At 45.1% G+C, this 14,670-nt stretch overlaps 1 protein-coding gene across 3 annotated transcripts in view; it reads left to right on the top strand.

Moving 5' to 3' along the window:
- Positions 1-6,968: 6,968 nt before the first annotated feature.
- St3gal6 (ST3 beta-galactoside alpha-2,3-sialyltransferase 6) overlaps positions 6,969-14,670 on the top strand; it is a 65,085-nt gene continuing 57,383 nt past the window's right edge. Inside the window, exon 1 of one of the 3 annotated variants that reach the window (XM_059277672.1) lies at positions 6,969-7,205. The gene's annotated coding sequence lies outside the window, so the exon portion shown is untranslated. Of the gene's footprint in view, positions 7,206-7,285; positions 7,635-14,670 lie in introns of those variants that run through there. The other 2 variants (XM_059277673.1, XM_059277671.1) reach the window with 2 other exon arrangements.

Here is a 14,670-nt window from a genome sequence, read left to right on the forward strand (position 1 = left end):
AGTGCCACATCACAAACTGGGTAACTTAGAATTGACACTTAATCCTCACCACCTTGGAGGCTGGAAGTCTGGGTTGAGGTGGCCAGCACAAACAGGCCCTACTGAGTGTCTTCTTTCTGGCCGCAGACAGCTACCCAGGGACCTTTCATGGTGGCTTGAGGGAGTCTTCTGGGGCCCCTTTCACAAGAACACTGATTTCATGTATGGTGGCTCCACCCTCACGGCCCAATTACAGGTCAAAGGCCACACCTCTCAATGCCATCACACTTGGAGTTAGGATTCAACTTACGAAGCTGGCTGGAGCAGGGCACATTCCATGACATGGTTCTGGGTATTTCCACCTCTGTTCTCTTTTTTTTTGTTTGTTTATTTGTTTTTTGTTTTTTGTTTTTTTGAGACAGGGTTTCTCTGTGTAGCTTTGTGCCTTTCCTGGAACTCGCTTTGGAGACCAGGCTGGCCTCGAACTCACAGAGATCTGCCTGCCTCTGCCTCCCGAGTGCTGGGATTAAAGGCGTGCACCACCACCGCCCGGCCCACCTCTGTTCTCTTATCCATGTCTTATCTTGCAATGACCACTTACAGGTAAAGAGTAGGGATGGAGAACTCAGGCATTGGGCTTGCTCTTTCTGGGGAACTACTGGACTTAGTTTTCTCTGTGATGCTCTTACTTGCACTGGAGTTGCTGCTGGAGCTGTACCTTAAGAATAGGAACCACCCCTAGAGTGCAGTCAGGCACTGGACCTGCTATGAGGAGGAGTAGATGGGGTTCTCAAAAAAAAATGTTTGTATTAATCTATGTTTTATTTATCCCTGGAGAAAACTTTCTGAGTTGGGTGAGCTGAGCCTGGAACAATGGGAACCAGAAATGACTAGTTCCATTTCATTTCATAAATGTATGCTCAATATGCCAGAGGCTCATCTGAGCTTTATAGGATTCCCCCAGTCACCTTAATACGGTGATTTGGTTTTCCAGGTGAAATGTTTTCCAGAAATGTTATACTCCAGAATAACAGACATTAATTTTTCTCATTGGTTGAACAGAAGGACACTGTGTCATGAGTATGAAAAGAGGGTTTTAACACTTTTTCTGGTATCATCCCATTGGAGACACATATTAGTGGCAGATCTTCAGGTAAATTATTTAACTTCTCTGAATGTCCAATTCATCATCTGGAAAATGAAGATAGTTGTAGTTGTGTTAGCCCACAAAGTTCTACATGTGATAATATACACAAAGTCACCTAGCAGCTACAGAAATATAGCAAATGTTGGCTCACATTTGAGGTCATCCTGTGACCCCATTGGCCATTTCTTCTTTGACCATCCTCTTTTTATCTTAAGGTGTAATGGAAAAAGAAATTGGAGAGATCCAGACATGCATGAGCAGCAGTTTCTAATGGACTCTCCAACCTTGTAGTTAATTAATGTTTCCCAACCTGTCAAGAGGCCTTCTAATAAACATAAGGATATTGGTGTAACTATAAACTATTGTGAAAATTCACTTCAAGTGTGTAGATGGGTGAGTCCCTCTGATTCTAAGGTTCAGAACAGTAGACAGCCAGAATGTTGCCATGGTCAAAGTTCCTACAAAATGTTGCACATGCTCCTTTACAACATCAGCTGCTGTCTAGTCCTCTCTGACAGTTGACTCCCCTTTCATAGCAAAAGTTCAAGCATGGGATGGTAGGGAACACCTGGAACCCCAGCACCTGGAGGGTAGAAGCAAGAGTATTTGGAATTCAAGGTCAGCTTTAGCTGTATAATGAGTTTGGGGACAGCCTGGGCTTCATGAGACCCTGTTGAAGAGGAGGAACAGAAGGAACAGGAAGGGGAAGAGGAGGAAGAAGAGGAGGAGCTGCTGTTGGTTGAAGAAGCAACTGCCAAAAAACCAAACCAAATCAAAACAAAAAAATATCATACAAACACAAGTAAAGTTGAACTGGGTCTATTCCTAAGCACTTGCACTTAGATACCTAAGGTGGAAAATACTTTGGGAGTAAAGAAATAAACAAACAGCTCTCCTTCCTTTTCAGTTACAAAGTCAAGAGGTACTTACTATGAAAATAAACATTCAGAAATGTTTTTTATAAAGTAGAGCAAGTCTGGCTTTGTAAGCCACTTAAGATGAGAGACAAAGAAAGGTATAGGCTAATTCTGTTAAGCATTAACAAACTAGGTAAATGCTCAACATGGAGGCATTTGTAACACTTTAAAAGAACAGGGGTCATGGAACCAAAGCAGAAAGCAGAGAGAGGCTCCACCACTTCTGCTCTCCTGAAGTGGGCTGTTCCCCTAATTGAATAAAAGCTCTGAACAAGAAGCCTTGCTGTGTTGCTGTTTTGGAGACTGCCTCCCTCCTCGGACCCTAGGAAGGGACCCCGGCATCTGCAAGTTTTTATGGAGAAGAGTTGCACAGCAACCAGAAAGCTTGTTCCTGTGTTGAGCAGGATAGCTAGGTGCCCGCTAAGAGACCTACACACTTTCCCATCCTCCTCCTCAATCCTAGCTTATCTGTTGGATCAAGGCCACACTGTCTTCGAATGGGTACCTCAAGTAAGAATTTGAAAACCAAACCCGAACAACTTTGTCACTTTGATAGCAATCACCAAACTGTTCTCTCCAAAGGAGGTATCACTTCATAGTTCCATGAATATTTTTTGACACCCTTTTGACAAAACTGGACTTCAGAAATCCTTCAGTCCTGTAAAATGTATTTCTACTTGTTTATTTTTATTAAACATTGTTGGTAAAGAAGAACATTAAGGAGGAGACTGCCCAGTGGTTGATAGCACTTGCTGTTCTCGCAGAGAACACCCAGTTGAGTTCCCAGAACCCACATGGTGGATTACAACCCACCTTAACCCTAGTCCCAGGGGAATTAAGTGCTTTCTTCTGGCCTCCTCAGGCACCATGTAGACATGAAGTGAACTCACATACATGCAGACAATCAAAACACACTTCTAGGGGTGTCAGTATAATTAAGACAATGCAGAAGGTCTATCACAGATGATGGACTTTATTTTTTTTATTTTATTTTTTTTTTTTTTAAACAGGACTTGACACATTGTCAGCTTTGAATAACACTCAACTCCTTTCCTCCCAGTCTGTAGCTCTTCTCTTCTGAGGGTCAGTGATTATTTGACCAGAGCCCAAAGGCTGGAGCTGTGAGGTGAATGCTAAACAATGGACTCTTTGACCAACATTGAAATTTAAAAAGCATCCAGAGCCCTGCAAGTAGGAGGGCATTGAACACTGAGGGGGCTGGTGAGATGCGTCAGTAGATAAAGGTACCTGTGGCCAGGCTTGACTACCTGATTTAAATCCCCGGGACCTATATAGGGGAAGGACAGAACTGTCTCCCGTTAGCTGTTCTCCAATGTCCACATGCAGTGCTTGAGCACACATACAAAATAAATAAATGTAATTAAAAGAACATTGGGAATCTTGCACATGTTTGTGAGCCATTTTACTAATCACACGAATTACTTGTTAGGAAGGATGTGTCTTCATGGTTTGATTTTTATGGGCCCATAACAAATCTGTATATTTTCTGGATATTAACCCATTTGGGTTGTTAAGTAGCAATTGTTTCCTGGTGTATTAATTATAGTTTCCACCAACCAGATGTTCCACATGTTGTGTGCCTGGGACATATTGTGAAAGGAGAGAAAATCTGGAGACTGTTATTACAACTTTTGAAACTTGGACTGTACAGTGCAGGGACATTCTTCACTTATGGAGCAAAAAAGTCAACTTCCTTATAGACTCAAATTCCCTTTTTGGTGTAACCTCCAAGCTGGCAAAATCAGCAGATACTTACACATGCAGAACTATAGTTGAGACCCTGGTCTGACAGACTTTGGGGGAAAGGATGGTCTCCCAGAAAGACCTAAGCTCCTTGCTAATGTGGCTTTCTCACATTTGAATCATCACTGTAAGTCACAATATAGACAGTTTAGGCACTGTGCCCTATTCTTTCTGAGAAGTTCTTGCCCTTGAGACAGTTGCTCACAGTAGATAAGACCCCTGTGACAGATAGAGGATGAAACTGGTAGGGTCTCCAGTTAAGCTGAGGAAGGACTAAATAGGAATGGAATCAGCTTGGTTAGTCAGTGTCAGCCTGGAGTGAGATGTTCTTTAAAACTGAACAACTTGCTGGGCGATGGTGGCACACACCTTTAATCCCAGCACTTGGGGAGGCAGGGACGGAGGGATTTCTATGAGTTTGAGGCCAGCCTGGTCTACAGAGTGAGTTCTAGGACAACTGGAGCTATACAAAGAAATTCTGTCTCGAAAAACCAAAAGGAAAAACAAAAACAAAAACAAAAACTGAACACTCTTCCCCAAAAAACTTGAAAAAACTTAAGGCTTGAGAAATGTTTAAAAAGCAAGTATTTAGGAATCATTACTACTAAGTTACTGTGTTATAAGAAAGTAGATTGCCACTTTTTGGGTATTTCCTGTCCTGGAGTTAGTCAACTGTGATCTAATACAACTGTCCTAATGAGAACATTCATTTAGAAGTAGGTCTCTCTCACAAGGTGCAGGAGGCAGTCTTCCCCATGACTGACACTACAAAAGGCTGGGCTTGGATAGGATAGGTCTCCACAGCCTACATGTGAGCACAGAAGAGCCTTCCTCTAGACTGTGCATGTGGACACTCTGGGGAAGTATAGGGAGCCTGGCTTCTCCCCATTACTGGATATGCAAAGGTAAACATGAAGCAGTATAATTTTCTTTTAAATGGACTGCATCATTCACAAAATACAAGACTAACTAATAGGACCAGCCCTATATGCCTAAGTATTATGACCCCTTAGGTCTCTGCAAGGCCTGGTATATCCCCAGGGTTCTTTCAATCTGATGACTGATTCCTCCTACCTTATTAGAATACATCTACAAAAAAGGCAAAAATCAAATATATTTACATTTTAACACACCCCCCCCCACACACACACACCAAACACCAAAAGCATTAAAAGCTAGCAACCTAACAAGCCTGGCTTAATCCTTTATTATCTTTCATGAGAACTCAAAACATCGTCATAATAGCAACCGAGTACCTATACAATAATGTCTTCAATTTGTAAGAATGAGTATTATACAGATCAAAACTTTCCATATAGAAGTACATGCCTTAAAATGAAAATAGATTTTGTTTGGTCTCTAGTGCTTGCATTTGAATCCCAGCTCCCACATCGTCGTTTCTAGCCATAGACAATTCTGGTTCGCACGGAGGAGCTGGGCAACCATGAAGGGTGGCTGACTCATGGTGGCTTGTGACTGGTAGCTCATATTCTCTGTGTTATTTTAAAGGTCTACATTTGACTTCTTGAACTGATGGTTTTGTGGTTTGAGAGGGGGAACACAGTGCCGAGAATTCCTTCCACCCTTGTATTTTAATCTTCCTAATAAGCATTATAAAATTTGTATTGTTTCACTTCCCAGCTAATCAAAAAGGAAGCATGTGTAGGGGAGGGGGGAAGCCACTTGGCTAAGGTCACAGAGCAGGCCACCGTGAAAGGCAGCATTCCAGGGTGGGTGAGCAGGTTATCCCTAATCTTCACAGACCATGAAAAGTCACGGAGGTCACCTAAAAGCCACCAGAGGCCTCCTCCCTTAGCCTATTGCTTTGCAGATTAAAAAATCTAGGTGTATGGTGCTGGAGAGATGGCTTGGTGGTTAAGAGTGCACTCTACTCTTCCAGAGGTCCTGAGTTCAATTCCCAGAAACCGCATGGTGGCTCACAAAAAAAGTCTCGGAGTATAGTGCATGCATGTAATATCAGCACTTGGAAGAATGAGGCAGGAGGATTACCCTGAGTCTCAGGCCAGCCTGGGTTGCACAGCAAGATAAAAAAGACCCTTATATAACAGCAACAACAAAATAAAAACAAAATGGAGAATCTAGGAATGTGCCTCTCCACCCCACCACTACACAAATGGGTATCCAAGTACTCCAGAGTCTGAAGAAAGGGAATCTAGAGTTCCATACCAGTCTAGATTGCATAGGGAGGTGCTGCCGAAAACCAATCAAACAAACAAAACCTGGGGGATCAGGAGGAATAAAGCAAAATTCAGGTTTAATTTTGAAGATCACGAAGACGAGCACATAGAAGAACTCGGCAGAAAAGTGTGTGGTAATTCTCCAGAACATTTATCCAGATAGACAAATTCCAGGAATCTTTTTGACTACCCTGGTGTCCCAAGGGCCAAGCTTATAATTACAAAAATCTATGTGAGTTATGTCAAAGGCAATTTGTAGAAAGGTCAGAGAATATGAGCTATCTGAACACTTTCCATGTTTTGATTGGAAGAACAGCAAGTGGTACTTCCTAGGGCTCTCAGTATAATTAAGACAAATACCAGAAGGTCCATCACAGACGACAGACTTTGTTACAGGACTTGACACATTGTCAGCTTTGAATAACACTCAACTCCTTTCCTCCCAGTCTGTAGCTCTTCTCTCCTGAGGGTCATTTGATTGCATGTGATTATTTGACCAGAGCCCAAAGGCTGGAACTGTAAGTTGAATGCTGAACAATGAACTATTTGACCAACATAGAAATTTAAAAAGCATTCAGAGCTATGCAAGTATGAGGTCATTATAAACACAGACTTTTTCCTAGGGAGAGCTACAGAAAGGGAAGGGAGGAAGGGAGGGAGGAAGGAGGGAGGGAAAGAAGGAAGAAAAGAAGGAAGGAAGGAAGGAAGGAAGGAAGGAAGGAAGGAAGGAAGGAAGGAAGTGGGGAGGAGGGAGCCCTATCTTCATTCTTAATGAAGCTAAACAGCTCGTTTAAAGATACAAAATGTACTAAATGTCTACGGCTACTCCCTGTAACACTAACACTTTTGTCTTTGAAGACCAGAGCCTGCAAATTGTGTAGCTTTGTGAACACCCCTCCCTTTCTGCTAGGGACCAAAATGCCCGCTGTGTCTGATGTCACAGACAGTCCAGGCAGCGACCACACTCTGCTGATTTCTGCCTCCAGTAAGCACCAAGGAGGAGAATCCCTCACAGCCTCCCGCTTTTACTCCCCGCAGCTTTCCAAACAAACTGGGGCGGGATGGGAGTGTCGTCTTGGCTCTGGAAATCAATCCTCCTACCTTGTCCTGAAGCTACCCGCCGCCCTTCCCGGGCCCTCCCTTCACAGTGATTTTCCTGTCCTGGACTCCGGGCAAGACCGAGCGGACCCCGCCCTAAAGGTAGGAGCCCGGTCCCGCGGCTGCCGCCCGGAGGGTCTCAGAGCCCTCCGCCAGTCTCCGCGCTGCACTTTCGGCGCGAACTTGGGGGCGGCGGCCACGGTGCATCTGGCGCCAGCGACAAGGAGGAGCTTCCAGCGGCGTCGCACGCAGCCGCGGGGGACGCGGGGCCGGGCGCCGCGGACAGTGAGGGGACCGGCGGTCGTGTTGGACTCCCGGGGACGCAGCGCCCTGCTCTGCTCCCCCCGGGCCACCTCTAGGGAGAAGGGATCGTGTCCGTGCCACCTCGCTTCGGCTTCCGCTTGCCCCGGGCTCGGGGACCCGATGCGACAGGCTCCACGGGACGGAGGGCAGCGCGCTGCGGAGAGCGGAGAGCCCCGGCCGTGGAGTCCCGCACATGCCTCTGCCGTCACCGCGCCCGGGCCTCGGCGGGTAACTCTCTGCGACTGGCGGCGCTGCGGGTGTGCTTGCCTGGGGGGTGCGGGGAGACTGCGTTCCACACCCAGCTCGGGGTTTGGGGGTGCTGTCCAAGACAGTCCGCTTCTGCAACCTCTGAGGAGTAGGGAAGGGGACTCTGTGCGCTCTCAGTCCCTCCGTCCCCTGCCAGCCCTTGGAGAGGGGCGGAAGCCGCAGGGCCCTGAGACCCTCCAGCCAACCCGGCGTGCGGGGTGGCGGACCGGGAGCTTCTCCCGCGGTGTCCCGGAGCTGCTAGGAAGGACCCCCGACGAGCAGCGCCCAGAGGGGCATGGGGACCCGCCTCTCCTTGATCTCCCCCGAGTCTGTGCGCTGGGAGGCCGACCCGGGTGCATGGTTCCTCGCTCACCATTGTTTGCGAAAGGGTCTGGAAGCGAGGAGGGGCGAGGGAGCCTGGAAGGCTCTCCTCATTTACCACACAAAGTTTCCCGAGAAACCCTCCTTGCCACGTTAAAACTAAACCTAACGAAACACCGAGGCAGCTTGTTTGGAGCAAAGGGCTAAGCTGAGAAAACGGCTGTTTGGGCTGCCGTGAATTTTTAAGATAAGGGAGAAGGAACGTGTTATTTTGCGGTCGTTGCCTCGGGAGCTCCCGTGGGCTTCAGCTCCCTTCTTGTGCACTGTTATTTTTGGCTTAAAAGAAAAATCTATAAAAAAGCGAATTCTAGAAACTAAAGAAACTCGAAGCGCCTTCTTTTAGGATCTTCAGAGGAAGCCAGGAGAAGGACAGGCTGGGGTGAAGCATTTTGTTTAAAGGTAATGTTTAAAATTGTGGGTGGGGTGGGGTGGGAAGGACATGGTAGATGCTAGCCTATCAGAAACCACACAGCTTCTAAATTCTGAAGTCAAATTTATTTTTCAGAGGGCCACCTTAGTTCCACGATCAGTGGGCGGTTTAGAATCGCAGATCCGTGTTGGCTCCGGTGCCCCATCCTGCTGACCTTCAGGCCTAGTAACACTTCCTGAGATCTCCATGGCCGCTTCTATTAGGCTTGCCTGACTGTTTTGACTTTCCGGGTCTTCAAATCTAATTTTCCCTTCCAGCTTCTGACTGTGGAACTATCTTTTTATTTACACGCCGTTGTTAAACATTTGAGAAGACCCGACCAAAATGCCTAGTTATTTTTCATCAGAAAGCAAGTTGATTTGATGTTTGTTAATTGGTTCCTGTTGCCTCCTTTTCATGTTACCAAGGATTGCTTTTCAAACCAAGATCAGGTAAAAAACAAACAACAAAAAATCCCCCTTAGTTAGTTTGACTTTGAATAAGGCTATCTGTTTCCGAGGCTCCTTAGATAATGGCAATTTTGGATCAAGGGAACTTTTGTAGGAAATATTTGTATGAGTCTGACTTGTTTTTCCAAGCTGCCTCTAAGGCTAATGGAGAAAGGGCAGAGTGGTCATTCATTGCTTAATAGCCCTTTCCTTGGAAAATGTTCTTGCCCAGTCCCTGGCCGACCGTCACTTTCAGATCCCACTGTGTCTTGATGTAGAAGTCAACTAAATGGCACTGTAATTCTGAAAATATTTCAGGATACTGATGGCAGGTGCCATTTTTTTTTCCTGTCCCAAATCAATACAAAAAGAATGTAAGAGTCAGAAAGAGTGTATGGGCCTGACAGAAGAATGCAACCAGAATGCATCAGTCTGTCTTTTGTGAAATTGTAATTCTCAAGTTTCCCATTGCAGAACTCAGTGGCAGAGGACGGAATTCCACAGCCCCTTCCCTCTGTTAGAGATATTTCTGTGTTCCACATTGTGAAGCACAAATGAATAATGTCCTGCTTCCTACACTCCTCAAAAAGCATTGTCAGCTCACCACGCAGATTCCAGATGGCTTTCATGGAAATTATAATTCTTAACAGGATTGGGGACATCCCTTTAACCTGCATCTAGATAATGTCCGTGGAAGAGGGGATGGCAGCATGGGGTGTGTATGGAGCACCCAACTTTGGTCCCTGGTGTGCTCTCCCAAGTCATTTCATATAATTTTCCCAGCAATATTGAGACAAAAACTTTAGCCCCCTTTTGAAGTTTAAAACAAGAAGATTTCTTTAAATTGAGCTGCAATGAATCCTGTGAGTCTGTCTCTGCCCATTTTACATCTTTATGGAACCTTACAAATGACACAGCATGCATTCTTCACAAATTCTTCCATTCTTTGTTTACATCTTCACACACATAAACACAGGCACACACACACACACACACACACACACACACACACACACACTACTTAGAGCTTGTTCTGGTTGGTGGGTCCTTCCTAAATACCACTCCAGAGAGGCTGGAGAGATGGTTTGCATGCTTTAGTGCTTTTTGCATTGGACACTCTCAGATTTTCACTTTGTGTCTGTCGTCTGTAGAGTTTTAATGCACTCGTGGATACACTGTATCTGGCCAATCTAGGCAGTCAGCTGTCTCCGGTGGGTTATATTCTAAACTTCTTTGCTTCCAAAAAATATAGTTTTACGGAGGCTCCTCCTTCCCTTCAAAGGCCGGCTGTGTCTTGCCTGTCAGCAGTATTTCAGAGTCCCATTCTCATCCGTCATGATAAAAGGAAGCTTTCTCTTATGTCCTCTTACTACCTTGGATAATAGCATACTCCACAGTTCTGAGTTAGCTCTTGTGACTTGAAAATGTGCTGGAGAAAGAGACATAGCTCGATGGGTAAAAGTGCTTCCTGTGAAGTCTGAGATCAATTTTGGGGACCCACGTGGTGGAAAGAAAAAAGGAATCCCAAAAGATGTATAATGTCGTGGAGCAAGTTTGGCATGTGGGACAAAGTACTACACAGGGCATTGCATGTGCCAGTTCTTACTGGTTACCTATCAGCCCGTGAGAAATAGTGTTGACTGGCTTTTTACGAGTGGCAGGAACTCTTTCCTGATGGTGACACTTCCTATTGCCATCACCTCAGACTAGATCAAGCACTCGACTCTTGTTCCCTCAGGCTAAGGAAGGCTGAGATTCTGCGAGAGAAGTTATGAGGGTGAGAATAAGGAGCCAGAAGATCTGTTTTCTCCCATTTAGGAATTTCTCTTCTTGGCCACCAAAGTGGGAATTGATAGGCTATCTCTCCTTGCCACACTTTTGGATCAGATGCCAGGGGATTTCCTTTCGTGGGGAGTTGGGAAAAAGTGGGAGGAAATAAACCAGCTCTTAGGAAGTTTTCCTTATCATAAATACTGAAAAACAGAGTGGAAAGGTCTTAGTCTCTCCCATTCTCTCCTCTTCTCATATATGTGGACATATGTATACATATGACATCATTTTTTTCAGTAGCATGTAAATACTTTGGAGACCCTCTAATTATTTATGTGCTCTTTATTTCATTGAGAATGGAAGGATTTTTTTTTTTTAAATATGGTGAGAAATGATGAGATGAGATGCACGAAGGCTAGGTATTTCCCCAAAGCCCTAGGGTCATTCTTGCCTTCTAGGTTGTGGAAGTAGGCTTGCAGTTGGTACGAGGGGGAAGGCAGCTGCCGTAGGAGGTGAGGCAACAGAGGAAAGCAGTTTCTGGTGAATCTCTGCTGACTTGTTGCATGGTCATTCATAAGGCAGAGTTTTCTTCGTGTACAGTAAATATAACTTAGTATGTTGTTGTAGAATACTATCTTAAAGTGTGTTACTTTTGTTTATGTTGCATTTGTTTAACTCTGTGAAGCTGTGTTACTGTGCCTTTCTAAAACACCAGATGGTCTAATAAAGAGTGAATGGCCAATAGCAAGGCAGGAGAAAGGATAGGCGGGCCTGGTAGGCAGAGACAAGATAAATAGAAGGAGAAACCTGGAGGAGAAAGACCAAAGAAGAAAGAGCAAGAGAAGGAGGAGTGTAGATGAATTGCTAAACAGTCTTATTTAAATACACACACACACACAAAACCCCCCCAAAACCCAACAACAACAACAAAAACAAAAACAAAACCCAGAGCCAGATATTGGAGTGATAGCTGAGAGATCAGAGAGACAGAACAAGCCATAGCCAACCTCACCTCAACAACTCCTCTGCTGATCAATCCTGTTTCCATGAATCCTCAGACTGAAAGCCTCTGAGTCCTTACCCCTGAGGGTCTAAGCTGAACTGCTTAAAAGCCTCTAGTTCCTGGTCCTCATGCCTTGTATACCTTTCTGCTTCCTGCCATCACTTCCTGGGATTAAAGACGTGTCCTTCCCAAGCAAAGACATGAGATCTCAAGTGCTGGGATTAAAGGCATGTGCCACCATGTCTGGTTCTGTTCCCAGTGTGGCCTTGAACTCACAGAGATCCAGATGGATCTCTGTCTCTCGAATGCTAGGATTAAAGGCGTGTGCTACCACTGCCTAACCTCTATGTTTAATATAGTGGTTGTTCTGTTCTCTGACCCCCAGATAATAATAATAATAAGCCTCTGTGTGTGTTTACTTGGGAGCTAGGTGGCAGGCTCCCCCAAAGAATCAAAAAAAAAAAAAACCCCAAATAACAATAATATGTACTGTGTAACAAGAGGGATGTATAGTGTAGTGTCAGACAAAACAAAAACCCCTTGTTCTTACAGATCTTTGTGAGAATCAAAGTCAAAAGCAAAGGTGGAGGCAAATGAAAGGCGTATTTCAGACGGGATGGCTGTTGTAAGGGTGATGCCCTGTCCAGGTGAGATGGAGAGGGGGTCGAGGAAAGCAGCCACCCTCTCTGAAGTGGTGCTATTGGATGCAATGTGATTGAGGGAAGAGCCAGTCAAACGGAGAGTAGAAGGAAGGCTATTCCAGGTAGAGGAAAAGGTTCAGAGAGGCGTGGATTTGGAGTGTTTGGGAAAGGAAAGTTCAGCGTGGGAGGAGATGCTGGATAACATGTAGCCCCAGGAGAGGGCCAAGAGTGGTGTGGGAGATAGGGTTCAAGACACGGGAGGCTGGCAGATTTTATGGAGCCATCAAACTTGGCAAAGGGACTTGAAAGAAAGTTGCTGGAGATACTTAAATGGAGTTTGCCTTTACCCGGTGAACACTAACCACTCCCCCACCCCACCCCCACTGCACAGAATTGCAGCCTCAGGTGGCTGACTCACAGGCAGTCGCTGAGTTTCCCTGTCATCCCAGCCCAGTGCACAGGCATATGTGTACACAGGGGCAGGACACAGAGAACTTGACCTGTATTCCTCACAGCCTCTGAAAGAGACTCACATACTTGCTTTATAATGATTTCTCAACTGTTCTCAGGACTGAATATCCCATGTCTCTGTGAAGCTTTTAGATTGGCTGGTAACATCTAAACACACATATCACAAATTAATTATCTATTTAAATTAAGTCAGAGTTGAAAACAATTAGCAAGACAGCCGCTGCTGAGCAGGGCAATATTCTAAATAATCCGAAGGTCTTGGCCTCCCTGAATTTATTTCTTATCCTCTGTCTGTCATCTGGGTTCTTTGTACAGAAGTCTTGTCTCTTTGTCATGGGAATGTATTATCTGTGGCAGTTCCTTCTCCATCCTTCTCTAGACATGATCTTGGAAATGTGAGACTACTGCAAAGATCTGGGATTTATTATTTCTGATAAAAATAGTAGTGCAGGTTTATCAGAGATGCTCAGATGTTCTGTAAACTTTCAATTATCCTTTGTCTCGCGAGACCTGCATATCACTCACTGGGAAAGACTGGCCTAGTTTTTAGAGAGAAAATTGCTTTTGAGGTTCTTTGATATGTTCATTTCTCATTACCTATCCACTAGTTACTTTCATTTGGCTTTTAAAAAACTTTTAATGATTTATTTTTATGTACATTGTATTTTGCCTGTCTGTGTGTCTGTGTGAGGGTGTCAGACCTCCTGGAACTGGAGCTACAGACAGTTGTGAGCTGCCATGTGGGTGCTGGGAATTGAACCTGGGACTTCTGGAAGAGCAGCCAATGTTCTTAAACACTGAGCCATCTCTCCAGCCCCCTACTTTTGGCGTTTTGATTCCATTTTCCCCCCTTTTGAAATGGGGTCTTGTTAGGTAGTTCAGAACTTCTGACCTTCCCATGCCAGCTTCTCAGCTACGTGTGGTCTTACGTGCTCAACTTTGTATTCTTGTTCTCTCGATTGATGAGTGGCGTAAAATCTAGAACTGGCTCCTGTGTGAGAGGACAGCACTGGTGTCTCACGGTTTTCACTTCAGCATCTTCTTTTCCTGGCATTGTGTGCAACATACGGAGGTAGCAAACAGTTGACAGACAACACAGCTGTTAGGTTGCTTTATGTTGCTGTGATAAACACCATGACCGAAATCAGCACGAGAAGGAAAAGGGTTCATTTGGCTTATAAGCGACAGTCCACCCTGGAGGGAAAACTCAAAGCAGGAGCTTGAAACAGAAACTATGAAGGAATAATGCTTACTGGCCTCTTCCCTTGGCTTGCCCAGGTACCCGCTCAAACAGCCCAGGCCCACCGGCCCAAGGATGATACCTCCCACAGTGGGCAGGACCTTCCCACATCAATCAGCAATTGATGCCCCACAGATATACCCACAGGCCTAACTAATGGTGGCAAGTCCTCAATTGAGATGTCCCCTTCCTGGGTGTGTCAAGTTGATGACCAAAATTAGCCATCATCCACCTCGTGCTTACATCAGTGGTTAATCTTAATCTATTAGCTCAGTTATAAGGCTGTCACAACCAGCATTCATCCTGGTAGTTACTGTGGTTCCCAGCGTGTTACTTGGAAAGTTCCTCCCACTAGAGAAAACAGGTTTATTCCCATGGATTTGTTCGTGCTAGTTGAAACTAAGCTGTGGCATGGTGGTTGCACTTGTTTCTAACCCTTGAGTTGGTGAGGCTGAGGCAGGAGGATCAAGAATTTGAGGACAGTCTGGGGGCACATGAGAGAGTCGTCTTAAAAAAAAAATTATCAAACAAGAACAGAACCAAAACCCAAATGACAAAAGAAAAACACCCAAAACTGCAGGGGAAAAAATAAGTTTTCTTTTTCTGGAAAATTGCAGTGTATTTATGCTGGAAGAGGTGGATATGCAGATGCCT

This window comes from Peromyscus eremicus, chromosome 12, assembly GCF_949786415.1.
Source record: "Peromyscus eremicus chromosome 12, PerEre_H2_v1, whole genome shotgun sequence".
Lineage (NCBI taxonomy): Eukaryota > Metazoa > Chordata > Mammalia > Rodentia > Cricetidae > Peromyscus > Peromyscus eremicus.